Source organism: Arachis ipaensis, chromosome B05 (genome assembly GCF_000816755.2).
Source record: "Arachis ipaensis cultivar K30076 chromosome B05, Araip1.1, whole genome shotgun sequence".
NCBI classification, from domain to species: domain Eukaryota; kingdom Viridiplantae; phylum Streptophyta; class Magnoliopsida; order Fabales; family Fabaceae; genus Arachis; species Arachis ipaensis.
Genome location: NC_029789.2, coordinates 37298071 through 37312082, shown reverse-complemented (window position 1 = coordinate 37312082; position 14012 = coordinate 37298071).

The window sequence follows — 14012 nt, the reverse complement described above, 5'->3', positions numbered from 1 at the left end:
ATCAGTGTAAACAAATTAAAATTGAAACAAAAATATAATATTCAGATTTTTGTTCTGTTTTTGATAGTATCTAATAACTAGATTTGAGTATATCGTTTTCATCTTCATAAAATTAAAAACTTTATACTTAAATTTTCAGAATACGTTATCCAGTGCGACTTAAACAATTCATTAATTATTTGTAAGCAAATAATATTATTTATAAATAGAATGAATTATAAAAATATGTCATCTCAACAAACCCATTGTATACTTTTTCTTTCTCTTCTTCAAAATATATAACAACTTTAATTCCGTTAGTTTTATTTACCATTCTTAGAATTTTATGTTTTTACTAAACATTATTAATTTCAACCTTCTATTAATCCAACCAATTTATTGTTTGTTTTTTATTTTTCAAATGGAAAGAATGCTCATGTATCCTGGGATGTCCGCATGAGGATGTGGAATGGAATAATTTATTTGGCTGACATGAGCTGCTTAGCTTTAGCTAAAATAGGCTTTACTAATAATTTTTATTAAAAAAAATGGCACCTATCCTATTCAATATATACACTTGGAAGCATTTTAATTGTAATGTAGTTCCAGGTCTTCTAATATTTTTAGTTATTAATTTTAATTATAAACTTAGTTTTAGTCACTAATTTTAACATAATTGATATTAATGATAAAAAATACTAGAACACTTAAAATCATGAGATGCTTGAACATTTCCTATACATGCAATTATATGATCTCTTTATTCGTATATCTAAGTTCTGACAAGTTTCATGAAAGGGCATCTGTAGTAAAAGGATGCAATCATCTGTTCCAGCTCATACTCTTGCCTCGGTTAGTCCTACAAATAGGACACACCTTATTTCCTTTTTATTTTATTTTTTTTTCTTTTTTCCTTTCACTTTTGTTTGAGATTGCAATATTGCATGTAAATATGTAATGTAGCAACTTCAAGTGTGCTAGCAACTAATGCTTCACTTATAATTTTTAATTATTTTTATTTTTCTTTTTAAAAACCACTACAGCAAAGTTACAAAACATGCATGTGTAATTCTGTGTAATGTACTGCACAACTTAGGTGGGGTTACTATGGCAATATTGAATGAAGACAATGCATCTTTGAACAAATTAAAGAGGTGTTTGAAGGTCCTAAAAAAAAGGGATTTTGTTGGAATTGGATGTGGTATCCTATTAGGTAGGACCGTAGGAGACACCTTCCTGGAGATTTCTGAATTTGTACTAATTGTGGCAAATTGGGAATATAGGTTATTTAATAACCTTCATCAATATGACTTATCATATCTAGCTCTAATTAAATTTTGGACACCACTAAACAGCATAGGATCCTCAAATTATCATTTGATTTTTACATTGTTTTATCCATCAAATTTTTTCTTTTTCATTAGAATATTAGTATATGGTATCCAACATATAATATTTTAGTTAAATATAAACTTGAAGGACATATTAGGTAAGGTCTATCGGGAGAAAGTTGAATATTTTTTTTCTTTTTTTGTGGTGGTTTGTTTGAGATCTACTTTGGATGGTATTATTATTAGTTTAATCTCATCTTTTCCTAGAGATCCTAATAAATATGTACCCGTCCCCACGGGGACAAAAATAAATATGGACACGTAATTATTAGGTATTATGTTTTCCGTTTTGAAATTTATTTTTGTCTCGTGAGTTTATTAATATAAATGGGTAGATGGTAATATCAAAAAATAAAATAAAATAAATGGATAAATGGTTAAATTCATCTTCAAAAGATCACTCATTTTTTGAATTGGTTATCGAACGAGTTAGTTTTTCAAAGATTTTAAATTAATCATATTAGTCTTTTCGTCATTTTCGTTATTAATGGCATTAGAATTTGCTGATACAACACGTTAAGTGACATTACTGTACACACCTGACAATTTTAATTGAATGCTAACATAATAAATTTATTAATTAGATTAAATCAACTCCAAATTGAGGGAGTTCAATACCTCAAGATCTTCTCAATTTAGGAATAATTTAATCTAATTTTATAAACTTGTCATATTACCAATTAATTAGGACTGTTAGGTGTATGGTATAGTCAGTATGGTATCACTTAATGAATCAAATCAGCAAATTTTAACACAATTAGTAAGGAAAGAGACAGAAGGACTTATGTGACTAACTTAAAATCTTTGAAGGATGAATTTGATTAAAAACATCTTTCGGACGTTAGTCTAATTGAGGTTAATCTAACTAACTAGAGTTAATTTAGCTCAACTAACTAATTAACTTAAGTTAGTGACTAGCTAGCTAACTATTGCTATAAGAGGGAACGAACTAGGTGTTGTACATGTGAAGAAGAATGAAGAGATGAGGCTAACTAAGTAGAAGTTGTAACTCCTCGACGCAAGTTTGGAAGGTGAAAGTCAATCATACCAAGCATGGAATGGAAAGTGCTAAATGGAGTAGGCGGCAGTACCTTTGTAAGCACATATGCAACCTAATAAGTAAAAGAAACAGGAAGAAGCTTCAGGAACATCCTGGACCTTGTTGTGAACAGTGTAACAATCAATCTCGATATGTTTCATACGCTTGAAAAACATAGAATTGGTAGAAATGTGGATGGTGAACTGATTGTCGCAGAAGAGAGTGAAGAGATCTGGAGTGAGGAGACAAAAATAAGTGAGAATGTAATTGATCCAAATGCTTTTACAAATGACAAGATCGAGTACCCTATATTCAACCTCAACTGATGATTGTGCCACAATACTTTGCTTCTTGCTTCTCTAGCAAACGAGAGATGATCCAAGAAAAAAATATCCAAAGACAAATCTACGAGTGTTAGAGCAAGTTTTCCAATAATACGAAATTTTATAAAACTACAATTCGACAAGTACACCAAATCGTATCAAGTAATACCACGGGAGTGAGTTATCGTTCCCACGAAGATTAATAGACTGAGCACAAAAGAGTTAATCGATTGTTCTAACTAGACAATTACAAATTAGGGTTTCAATAACATCAAATAGCAAAAGCAGAAGATTAAATGAAAGCAATTTATAAACTGTTGAGAAAATAGTATAAATGGAATGCTATGTTTTCGGAGATATTTAAAACTTCAAGAAGAACGCCTTTCACTATCTAACTTGATCATGCAAAAATTATCTTACAGTGAATCCTAATTAACCAAATTCCAATCACTTGGTAATCTAATTTCCCTTAACTTAACTAATAGTCAATTCCTTGATCAATCAATTATTATAAGAGATTAAGCATACGTACTAATTCATAAGCTACACAATTCTTAAGATTTAAATCTAATTGATTTAATGTCACTTATCAAGCCAAGTTCAAAACTTTTAGAATTAAGAGAAGAGGTTTTGAAGCTTAATTCTTCAAACAATATTTTCCAAGATGGATATAGAATTCAATTCAGATTTAAGCTATTTTTCGATCATTTTAAACCCTTGTGATGAAGAACAAAAACTAAACTCTTAAGAAAATATCAATGCATGAATCAAGAATAGAAAAGTAAAAACTTTAATCCATGGTAATAAACAAAGCTCCTAACCTTAACAAAGGAGATTAGTTGCTCATGATCAAAAGAAAACCTAGAATTATGAATTGTAAAACTGCTGAAGAAGAAGCTTATGTATGTGGCTCCTATCCTTATATACGTTAACCTAAAACCTAAAATTCAAAATTCAAAACAGAATCAAATTAAAATAGAATAAAATCTAACTAATTAATGCTCTCCTTCTCAAGTCAAGCTTTAGATCCTTCTCCAATTGATCCTTAATCAATGCTAGATGACATGGGCCATCTGCCTAATCTTCACTCCCTCATTTAAGCTTAGAGGCTTAGAGATTGGTAAAGAAAATAAAAAGGCCCTGGAGGGTAGAAGGCCCATGAGTTGGACGCACTTTAGGCACATTGGACATGCTCTTTTGTATGTTGAACGTGGCCTTGGAGATGAGCCACTGGAGGTGCTTCCAATTGGCACGTTGGACGTGCCATCTTCATGTTGAACATAAGGTGGGGAGGCTTGCTAGTGCATTGGATGTGCCTCCATACACGTTGGATGCAAGGGGGAAGTGAGCCCCTGGGAGGGAGCTCTAATGGCATGTTGGACGTGCCTTGTAAAGATAAACCTTTATGAAAGAATTTTGAGTTTTTGAGAATTGAACGGTTCCTCTTTCAGAAAATATTTCCGACTTTACTTTTATTGTAAACCGTGGTTTTTGAAAAGAGGCATAAGACGGTTATTAATCACTGGTACGGTTTATCTTCACGTATCCTATTACAGTAATTCCCAAAAACCCTCTACTGAGAACCCTTTCGAGGATGATGTTCTCACTCCTACTTTTTTCTCCTTTCAGGATATGGACGCAGAAATCACGAAGAGTTTATTTTAGTTGTTGTTGAAATGTTCTGTATTGCTTTGGATTATTATTTATTGTACCCTCGCCTGTATCTTGATATATTCTGTAAGAGGGATATGGATTGTATTGGTTAATGCTTGTAATATTATATATATCTATGTATATATATAGATGTACTCTTTATGAGTTTTTGTAAGTTGTATGGTATCTATGGATGTACGTTATCGAACGAAAGTATTTTGGGAGCGGTTTTGCGGTTTAAAGTTTTAAACAGGCTCATATTTTAGTATTAAATAGTATAAGAGTCGTCGTAATGTCCAAACTATCAGAGTTGTGCAGCCGAAAGTGTGAGTTTTGGTAGTTAGGGTGTTACATGCCTCTACTTAGGTTGAATGTGAGCTTGATGAGGCTGCTGGTGCGTTGGACATGCCTCCATGCACGTTGGATGCAAGGTTGGTGTGAGCTACCGGAGGGAGCTCCAAAATGGCACATTGGACGTGCCATGGCTCACGTTGGACGTGAGGTCTGGAGTGAGCACCTGAAGAGGGCTCAAAATGGCATTTTGGACATGCTCTTTGCCTCCTTAGAGGCACGTTGGACGTGCCCTCCTTTGGGTTCAACGTGACCTTGCTTTTGGCTACTGGAAGAGGGATTGAAATGGCACGTTGGATGTGCCAAGATTTTATCATCTCAGGGAGTCTCTGTTTGAGTCCATAAGCCCTATGTTCAATCCAACAACCTTTCTATTCAACTCAGTAAGCTTTCTATTACTTCTTCTCTATCCTTGATCTTTGCTAAATTTCTTCCAATTTTTCCTGTAGCAAATGAATTCAAACTAACTCAAATTAATGCTCATTAAATCATGAAATCATTGCCTATTTAACAAGAATTCTTGGCTTATTGAATGAAGTTCTAAAGGAAAAACAACTAAAGATGCGGCTGCATTACAACACTAAACTTAATACTTTGCTTGTCCTCAAGCAAAAGAGAAGAAAAGAAAAGAATTGAATTTAATAAAGGAAGATTGAATCTTCTTTAATCTTATGTCCCTTTTGAGAGTGGGGTTTAGCACACCATGTGATTATAAACGAATTTTCCTTCTTCTTAATGAATCTTGAAATATTGGGAGTAAAGGATCCTTGAGAGTTAAAGCTCGAATGATATTATGAGACCCTTCTTTTAAGCTTTAATTGATCCTTGAATCCTTTATTTATAATAGAGAGATTTTTCGGTTGACAACTTTAAGTGCTTCGTTTTCAAGGCAACTCTTGATTGTGGGCTTTCGATCGATAACCCGGGCTAGTTAACCTAAGTTATCGAGTGATAAAGCACCCCTCGAATCTAATTATCTAAGTCACTCTTTGATACGTTTGCACCACAAGCATATAGTTAAAGGCTTTAAATTCCCAGACATGATGTCTAGAGCCTCTTTGGGCTTCTAAATATTTTGTCTCAAGGGAACTCTTGATTTTTAGTTTTCGATCGATAATCCCAAACCAGTTGGTCCAAGTTACCAGGTGATGAAACACCCCGCAGATCTAGTTACCCAAGCCCTATCCTTGGATAATCAACACCACAGACACATAACTGGGTTCTTTAACCATTCATGCTCAAAGCTTTGCAACTTTGATTTTTCGCTTGATCTTTTTATTTTTTTCTTTTTTTTTCTTTTTCCTTGATGTTTCTTTTTTCTCTTTCTTTTTATTTCTTTTTTAGTTCAAGGATCTTTTTGTTTGTTCACATGTCTTATAATACTTCTCTAGGCCTTTGTTCATAAAGAATCATTCTTTTCTTTCATACAAGATCATCAACATTTTAGCTCAGTCCGTGACAATCACAAGTAGTATACCACCACTTTTCATAAGAGGGCTTTACTTATCATATTCAACTTTTCTCCATCCAGACAACTCTTTTTCATGTGATTAGAGTACTTAGGAGGACATTACAAGTAGTAAGTTCAGAAGACAAGATAAGGAACAAGAAAACATGAAAACAGAAAAATAATGCAAAAGAAAAGAAAAGACAAACAGAATAGAAAAACATAAAAGAATGAAGGATAGGAGAAGCATAAAAGAACTTGACCTCCTAATTCATCATTGTTGTCTTCATCGTCATGGTTTTCATCATCATTCTCATCAGCATCTTGTTAACTTTCTCTTGGCTCCTAAATTCCTCGTACAGCATGCTCATCCCTTTCTTTTTTGTTCCAAATTAAAGTCCTCTAATAGCTAATTCCCTATCCTTCCAGAGAGCATGTTCCTTGTTTATCTTCTTAAACTCCTTTCTATAAACATTGGATACCTTTTCATATAGAGGTAGAGTTGGATGTGCAGTATTTTGTGCCCAAGTGCAATAGTTCATTTTGGCATGCATGTTTAGTCGCCAAGAGTCTTTAGCTTCATATCGAGTTTTAGAAAGTGCTCAATAATCTTGGAATTCCTTATGATGTTTCTCATGCAAAGCTTTGAAATCTTGGAACTCCTTATGATGTTCCTCTTGCAAGGCCTTGTGCTCTTGGATCTCTGTGTAAAAATTTGCTTGTTGTGCGGAGAGTTCTTGAATTGTGGAGTACACTTGCTGCCACTCAACCTCTTGTTGTAGAGGAGCAAAGGATTGTTGACTCAATTTGGCTTGATCTTGAGGGGCTTTTGGCTTAGGAAGTTGTAGAGCTTCTCCTTAAAGGATGATGTCCTCTTGTACCCTTTGAGAGGGGTTCTTTTTCACCCCCAAAATGGTTCTCTTCAAGATAGGTCTCTCTAGCGGGATTGGAATGTTATTCTCAATGAAAGCCTCAACATCCCCACATAGACGAGAAATAATGCCTAGAAAGCCAAGTGTGGAGCTTGAGGATGGGCTGCAAGTATTGTGATAGAACTCTTGAGAAATTATGTGGTTTACGCTTATTTCTTCACCTAAAAGGATTGAATGAATCAGTATGGCTCTAGACACTGTCACCTTTGAATGATTGCTAGTGGGCATAAGCGATCGTTGGATAAACTCCAACCATCCTCATGCCAATGGTATGAGGTTGCACCTTCTCAATAAGCGTGGTTTGCCATTCACACCCAAGGTCCATTGCACCCTGAGAAGGTAAATATCTCTTATTACCTCATCATATCTTGGATCTTTTTTCACCCTGTGCTGGTAGCTCCCTTCCGATGGTGACGACGTTGGAACTCTCAGGTGAAGAATTCTGTGGATACTTTCGGGGATAAAATCAATCACTTTTTCCCTTACATAACTTAGATAGCTCTATTTTTTAGCATTAAAAGTCTCTACATTAGTAAGCCATGGCATAGAACTCTTGAACTAATAATTGTCCCACCTTTTGAGGTAGGTCACAGATAACTTGCCATTTTCTTCTCAAGATTTGCTCTTGAATCTCAGGATATTCTCCTTCTTCTAAATCAAATGGCACCTCCAAATTGATTTTTCTTTTGCTGATCACATTGTGAAAGTGATTCTCATGATATTTTGAAAGGAACCTTGTGGCATCATATGTAACATTGGCTGGTTCTTTTCCTTTTCTTTTGTTTGATAAGGATGCTTTGGGTGCCATTACTTTTTGTGCAAAAATTTTTCAAGAAAAAATTAACACCAAACTTAGAATTAGTGCTTGTCCCTAAGCATATAGAGAAAAAATAGAGGTAAGAAAAATGAATGAAGAAAGAAAGGGGGAATGGATGTAATGGAAGGAGAATGAGGGATAGTATTTCGGTTAAGAAAAGAAAGGAAGTAGTGCTATGTGATGTATGATGGTGTTGAGGGGTGAGTATTTATAACTGAAGGGACCTCTGAATGAATAGTGGATATGCAAAATGAGGATCTAAGGGTGTGCATAGGGTTGGGAGGTTCGAATGGTATGATAGGTTGGTGATTCTTGGAGAGTGGGGGACCAATGCATGGTAGTTGATGGATACGAACATTGATGCATGTGATTGATAAACCACTATTTTATAGTTTATATTGTGTTTAATTGTGTGGTTTTGTCATGATCCTTACCCACTTATTCATCAATTTAGCATGCATTTAGATTTCCTTCCTAAATTCAGTACATGTTTGAAAATTGCTTCCTAGAGACTTTAATTATTTAATTTTAATTCTCCTTTATTCCATTCGATGCCGTGATCTGTGTGTCAAGTGTTTCAGGCTTTATAGAGCATGAATGAGATAGAGATTGGAGAGGAAGCTAGCAAAAAATGGAAGGAACACAAGATTTTGAGGAGATAACCAGCGAGAAGTGACGCGGTCGCATGGCTCACGCGACCGCGCGAAGGAGCGCATCGCAGTGACGCGGCCGCATGGCTTGCGCGGCCGCGTGGATTGGAAAGAGCAAGCGACGCGGTAGCATGGACGACGCGAACGCGTGGAGAGGAAAAAGCGCAAGCGACGCGTCCGCATGGACGACGCGATCGCGTGACATGTGCGATCTGCATAATCTGCAGAATTTGCTGGGGGCGATTTTTGGACCTTATTTCGGCCCAGTTTTTGGCCCGGAACAGCAGACTAGAGTCAGAGAATATGCAGAAACAACACACACATTCATTCAGTAGTTTTAGATCTAGTTTTTTTACTCTCTTAGGTTTTTTTCTGTCTAGTTTTTAGAATTTTAATTTTCAATTGGTCTTAGCATTGGAACATTGAGAAGAGTTATTTCCTCATCAAGACTTCATCATTCTAGTTTGTTTTCTTAACTTGGTTTTATTCTTCCATATTCTTTGTTTTGTTCAATTTTATTATTTAGATACTTTTATGGTTATCTAATGCAAGGATTATTTCTTTTTCATTCAATTTCAATTCCAATAATCATGTCTTCTTTTAATTCCCTTTTATATGTTATGGGTTTATTATTTACAATGCGTGAGTAGTTTCATTACTTGATAGGGAATTGATTGAAAAGGAACTCTTGAGTTGGAAGGATTGAAAGAAAATTTGTAATTGGGTTAATTGTTGAATTGCTATCCTGTCACCAACGTCAATCCCTTGAACTAAGTGGGTTGTAACTCGTGAACGGATCTAGTAATCCAACTTGTTTGACTTTCCCTTACCTAGTAAAGGATAACTAAACAGAGTAACCATTAATTATAAATCCATCTAAAAAATCATTCCATCAATGATAGAGATTCTAACTAATCAATTCCCAGTCAAGGTTTTTTATTCATATCATTTAATCTTCCTCAGTTTACATTCCAATTTACTTACCTCAACTTCTTCGAACCTCTGATTAATAAGATAGCACCCTTCTCTTCAACTCGTTGGGAGACGACCTGGGACTTAAAACTCCCAGTAATTTTGATTTAAACTCTTTGTGACACATTTCTAAATTGATAGGCAGATTTTCGGTGAATTAAGAACTATACTTGCAACGTATCAAATTTAATAATTTTTTAATTCATCAGCTTCTGCTTCCCATCAATTTTTGGCGCCGTTGCCGGGGAGTTGCAATAGAGTGCTAATTTTATTAATTAGAATTTATTTATTTGCATTTTATTTAATTTTGCTACTATGAGCTGCATGTTTCTTCCGTCAAATGACGCGTTCACTTCCTGATCCGTGCTTGCTAATATTCGATCCTGAAATTGAAAGGACTATTTCACGAATAAGGTGAGAACAGCGTAGGTTAGCCCGCTCTGAGGGCGGATCTGAAAGTGAATCTGAGGAAGAAACCACCGCCCGTTCTACTGATTTGGTTGTTTTACGTGTAGAAAACATGGCAGCTAGAAGAGTTACCATTCAGGAGGAAGGAGCTCCTGATTTTACAATGCAACTGTTTCAAGCGCATCATCCAGCGGTAGCTACAGATTTTGAAATAAAGACTGCACTGTTAAATTTGATGCCCAATTTTCATAGCCTACCTGCTCAAGAGCCTATCAAGCACTTGAGAGATTTCCAGGCAGCCTGTTCTACTGTCAGGCGTGACGGCACTGATGAAACTTCAATTCTGCTGAAAGCTTTTCCATTTTCTCTTGAGGGAAAAGCAAGAGAGTGGTACTACACTCAACCTCTAGAAAATGTATCTAACTGGGATACACTCAGAAAGGAGTTTCTGGAGAAATTCTTTCCATCTGAAGTTACTGATAAACTGAGGAAGGATATCTCTACGATTGTTCAGGATGACAATGAGACTCTCTTCGAATACTGGGAGCGCTTCAATAATCTTCAGGAAGCATGCCCCCACCACATGATTGACAAGATCGTGCTACTCAGCTATATCACACAAGGTATGAGGCCCCAAGATAAGACCACATTGGAAAGTGCCAGCAATGGGTCTATGAAGAAGTACAGGACCACTGATGAAGCTTGGCAATTGATCAGTGATTTAGCTGAATCTACTCAGAACCACAGACAAAAGCAAGGCCGTTCAAAAGCCGTTATAGAAGTATCTTCTGGCAGAGAGACTGCTGCTCTAACTTAAAGCATCTGTGAGATGACCAACCTACTGAAGCAAATGCAGTTGAATCAACAAGCTCAGCAAACTCAACCGCAGCAAAACCAACAACTAGTCCCACAAAGAATTTGCGAAATTTGTGCTGATTACAGCCATTACACTGATGAATGCCCGCAGCTCCAACAAGAAGACAACATGGTGGCATCCACTCACAACTTCTATGACCGCCCCAACCAAGGGTACAATCAAAGTGGAAATAATAACCATGGATGGCAGGACAATTCAAACCAGAATTGGAGGGACAACAATAACAGGGGAGGTAGAGATAATCAGGAAAATCAGAGGTGGAATAATAACAACAACAGGCGGCAAAATCAACCTTACCGAGCACCTCACCTGAGGCAAAACCAAGGACCACCGAATAATCAGCAGCAAACCTATCAATTTACTCATTCTTCTGTATCTTCTAATGAAGATTTATTACAAGCTTTTGAGAAAAGACAACTGGCCATGGAAAGTACCATCGTGAACAGTATTAACGCCAGTCTGAATGGTCTCACCTCTACTCTGCAAGCTTTTATGACACAGCTTGGTTCAGCACAAAATTCCGGTAACCAACCTTCAAGCACCACTGGAATCCCCTCACAACCATTACCCAATCCAAAGGGAGGCATTAATGCCATCACCCTGAGGTCTGGAACTACACTACGGGAGAGGAATCAGGAGGAACCAAGCTCACCAGAATATGCCTCAGCTGAAGAGGTGGTGGAAATCGAAGATGTTGAAGAGGAAAATGATATACAGGACATAGCTGAAGAAGAGATAGCTCAACCACAAGAAGAAGCACCAAAAGGCACAGGCACCACGGAAACCACTGTTCCCATTCCATTTCCACAGCTTGCAAGGAAGCCCAGATTGTGTTAGCAGATAAAAGCATTATTACAGTGGCTGGAGTTGCTGAAGATGTTTTGGTGAACATTAAAGGGCTCACATTTCCCACTGATTTTTATATCTTGGAGATGCCCCATAATAATTCAGATAAGCCATCATCGATCCTACTTGGAAGACCATTCCTTAAGACATCAAAATTCAAATTGGATGCTTTTTCAGAAACATACTCCTTTAAAATAGATGGCCACATAGTGATCTTCAATCTGAATGGAGTCATTAACAACCCCCTAGAAGATCGTTCTATCTTCCAGTGTGATGTCATAGACGAAAGTGTGGCTGAAGTTCAAAAAGAAGAGTTTGAAGAGAGGCACACTGGACAAGGTCCGAGTGTGGGGACCCTCTTAACTGACAGTGAGGGCACTTCGCCAATTTCACGAGCTCCAGATAATCCAGAGCCTGCCCATGATCAAAAGTTAGAATTGAAACCTCTTCCTCCACATCTCAAATATGCTTATCTTGAGGATGAGCAGAAGCTTCCGGTTATTATTGCAAGAGAACTGACTCCTCAACAAGAAGAGCAGCTACTTGATGTGCTGAGGAAGCATAAGAAGGCAATTGGGTGGAGCTTGGCAGATATAGTGGGAATCAACCCTCAAGTATACGAGCACAGAATATTTTTAGAAGAGGGAGCAAGACCTATCCGTCAACCCCAGAGAAGATTGAATCCCACCATCTTGAAAGTTGTCAAGAAGGAGGTGACCAGACTATTGGAGGCCGGTATCATATATCCCATTTCAGACAGTGAATGGGTAAGCCCAGTACAAGTGGTGCCCAAGAAGTCTGGAGTCACTACAGTGAAGAATGAGCATGGAGAGCTCATAGCAACTAGAGTTTAGAATGCTTGGAGAGTCTGCATTGATTACAGGCGTCTCAACCAAGCTACTCGTGAGGATCACTACCCACTTCTATTCATTGATCAAATGCTGGATTGCCTGTCAGGTAAATCACATTATTGTTTCTAGATGGTTATACAGGTTATTTCCAGATTCATATAGCTCCTGAGGATCAGGAAAAGACTACTTTTACATGTCCTTTTAGGACTTATGCTTATAAGAGAATGCCCTTTGGCTTATGCAATGCACCAGCTGCTTTCCAAAGGTGCATGATGAGTCTTTTCTCTGATCTTACTGAGGACTGTATGGAAGTTTTTATGGACGATTTTAGCGTTTATGGTGATTCTTTTACCCTTTGCTTAGAGGGATTATCTAGAGTATTAGATAGATGTGTTAATACAAACCTTGTATTGAATTTCGAAAAATGCTACTTTATGGTAAAACAAGGGATTGTATTAGGACATGTGGTATCTAATAATGGCATTTCTGTAGACCCAGCAAAGGTGAATGTTATTTCTAGTTTACCTTACCCCTCTTCTGTGAGGGAAGTCCGTTCGTTCCTTGGCCATGCAGGTTTCTACAGGAGATTTATTAAAGACTTTAGTAAGGTGGCACTTCCCTTATCCAGATTACTGCAGAAGGACATTGAGTTCGAGTTCAGTGAAGATTGCAAACAAGCATTTGATAAGCTAAAGACTACTCTAACTCAAGCCCCAATTGTGAGAGGACCCGACTGGAGCCAGCCGTTTGAAATCATGTGCGATGCTTCCAACCATGCAGTAGGAGCAGCGCTGGCTCAGCGTGAAGGTAAGGATCCTTTTGTTATTGCCTATGCGTCTAAGACTTTAGACACTGCCCAGTCCAATTATACTACTACTGAGAAAGAACTTCTTACTATTGTTTTTGCTCTGGATAAATTCCGGGCCTATTTACTTGGTACCAAAGTAGTGGTGTATTCGGACCACGCAGCTCTAAAGTATCTATTAGCTAAAAAGGAGTCCAAACCAAGGCTTATACGTTGGATACTGCTGCTACAAGAATTTAATTTAGAAATAAAGGATAGGAGTGGTAATCAGAATTTAGTAGCAGACCACTTGAGTCGCCTTGAACATATTAAGGATGATTCTACTCCTATAGATGATAATTTTCCTTTTGATAACCTACAAGCAGTATCTGAGGTAGTCCCTTGGTATGCACCTGTTGCTAATTATTTAGTTAGCCGCACATTTCCTCCACATTTTTCTAAACATCAAAGAGACAAGCTGAAAAGTGAGTCTAAATATTATATATGAGATGACCCATATTTATGGAGATGTGGCGCTGACCAGATAATTAGACGTTGTCTGCCTCAATCAGAATTCCAGTCCATTTTAGAGGCCTATCACTCATCTGAGAGTGGAGGACATTTTGGCCCTCAACGAACAGCTAGAAAAATCTTAGACTGTGGATTCTGGTGGCCTACTCTTTTTAGAGACG